Below are 2,730 nucleotides of genomic sequence, written 5' to 3'. Positions count from 1 at the left end.
TTAATTCTACGTGCTCACATGAAAAAAAAAACAACTTCTGAAATGGAATGGTGAAAAAGACCACTCCAGAAACATGTAGGGCTCAGAATCCCTATGAATGTGACTCCTAAAATTAATCATTTTTCATATGATTCGTTCAGTTCATTTTGGGTGACTTGTAATGACTGATTATATCCCTGAAAATAGTTTCTCAAATTTTCCTCTGAAATTAATTCATAGAAGCTATATTTATCAGTACTCGAAATAAAGGAAAATGTGTAGTTTCATAGTAAGTGAAAACCTGAATATATCAGGTTTGCTATAATTAAAAAAAAAAATCACCAGTGTGTACCTTATATTTTATTTTCTGTAACAATTACCATGTTGACATATTAAAAAATGTTTCAACAGTTTCAACAGGCAACATAGAAACCGTTTGTGTCCCCTGCAGAGCTGGAAATATGTATCCCCTTCATTAAACTGTCGTAGATCACTTAGAATATCACACCTTTGATCTTAGTTCCATACTCTGGAATTTTATCCCATACTACAATAGATACCAAATTAGCAAAACCTTGGCCAGAATTTCCAAATAGCAGACACTGCATAAGCATCTGTCAAAATAAGGTAGGAATAATTTTTAGAAATAAATGACTAAACGATGTAAAAAACCCTTAAGTTACATAATACTTAAAAAAAAAAAAAACAGTGTAAGTAGTGAAAAAATACAAGAAAAAGAGAAAACATTAAGACATTAGATATTTTATGTGGGTAGAAGAGTCTTGCTAAATTAAACTTTGATTTTTTTTCTTTTTACCTGCAATGATAACTTGAACTGAAAGGTTTGCCTCCAAAATAAATTATTAGGACATGGGGTAAGTATTATCTCAGTATGCCTTCCAAATAGAAAGATTAAAACAATTCAGTAGCTTTAAGAAGTTAAACACATAAATTCATATATTCAATAATATTTTAATAGCTTATATAGATAGGTGTTTTTAAAATTAAACACCTTAAAAATCAATATAGATTTTGTTTATATTAGCTTTTGTTTGAAATATCTAAAAAAAATATTTAGAAGTGTAAAGGAATTCTTCACATCTAATTCTATGCACTTAGAAAGTAATATTATTTAAGAATCCAAACACTTGGTTATGGTCATACTAGCATACTGGCATTTCAGTCCCAGCTTGTAATTTAGACTATTTATCTGATTTGGGCAATGTCTTATGTTATGGTTTAGATGTAGTGTCCCCCAGGAGCTCATATGTAAGACAATGCAAGAAGGTTCAAAGGAGAAATGATTAGGTTTTAAGAGCCTTAACCCAGTCTGTGAATTATTCCCCTGATAGGGATTAACTGGGTGGTAACTGAAATGGTAGGGTGTGTCTGGAGGAAATGGGAAATTAGACATTGCTTGGCGGTACACATTTGTATCTGGCCAGTGGAGTCTCTCTCTCTGCTTTCTGATGTGAGCTTCTTCCCTCTGCCACACTCTTCTGCCATGATGTCCTGTCTCACCTAGAACCCAGAGCAATGGACCTGGCTTTCTATGGACTGAGACCTCTGAAACTGTGAGCCCTCAAATAATCTTTTCCTCCTGTACTATTTTTCTTGTCAGATTCTTTAGTCACAGCAATGAAAAGGTGACTAAAACCTTCTCATCTGCAAGTGGGGATAAGAGATATTAAGAGTAGAAACCTGTTTAATAAGTTCTTACTAATAGGTAGGAGAGGTAGGGTACTTTATTGTCAAATATCATTATCCTGTTAATTACCTGGGCAAAGGCATGCATTTCCCAAGAATATCCATTCTAGAAACTTATTTCAAGTTTGTTCACATTTTTCATAAAAAGTGTTCTGAAGAAGTTTCTTCCCTTAAACCTCCTTACTTAATTTGTTTTGTTTTTATATTTTATTTTTAGTTATACATAACATTAGGATTCATTTCAACATAATTTTAGACACATGGAACATAATTTGCTCTAATTCAGTTCCCTGTATTTCCCCTTTCCCTCCCTCTTTTCCCTTCCCTCTACTATACTGATCTTTTTGCTATTCACTTTTAGTTTCTGTTGTTGTTCTTATCTTTTTGATATGCATGGTAGTGAGGTATATTCTCTGAAGATTCATGTAACCATTTGTTCCCAGGGTGAAAGTACTCACAGGCAGTGGGACTCTTCTGAGGTGGGGATTAGTGGGAACCCTAAAGCCACTGAGACCCCTTGGAAAGAAATCACTTGTGAAACCCTTTTGGAGTTTCTTTTGTGAAGATTGTTATTAAAAAAGCAAGTCACCCTCCCCTGTATCCTTGCTGACTGGTTTGAGATGTGAACAGATTCTCCTACAAGTGTTCTTACCAGGATCTGATGTGGGGTGTGTTCCTTACCTGAGGTTGAATAAAGGGGGCCACCTGATCTCAAACTTTGAATCTCCAAAACTGAGCAAATAATTCTGATTTCTTCATAAGTTGCCTGCTTGAGTATTTTGTTATGATAAAGCAATGTCAACTAATACAGTATATATGTATCACATTTTCTTTATATATTCATCTGTCAATGGATATTAATCTAAAAACTATAGTATCCCTTCTATCTTACTATCATACTTCTTACTTACTCAAAGAAACTTGCTTTTAGTCATCATAAAGCAACTCCTTTAGTTATTTTAACTTTGTATGTACCAGTCTATAGGCTGAGAGGTTTTGATGTATACTGGGTAGGGTATGGTGACATATCTCATTCTGCTTCAT

This window comes from Sciurus carolinensis, chromosome 7 (genome assembly GCF_902686445.1).
Source record: "Sciurus carolinensis chromosome 7, mSciCar1.2, whole genome shotgun sequence".
Taxonomy (NCBI): domain Eukaryota; kingdom Metazoa; phylum Chordata; class Mammalia; order Rodentia; family Sciuridae; genus Sciurus; species Sciurus carolinensis.
This window is presented reverse-complemented; position numbering follows the sequence as displayed.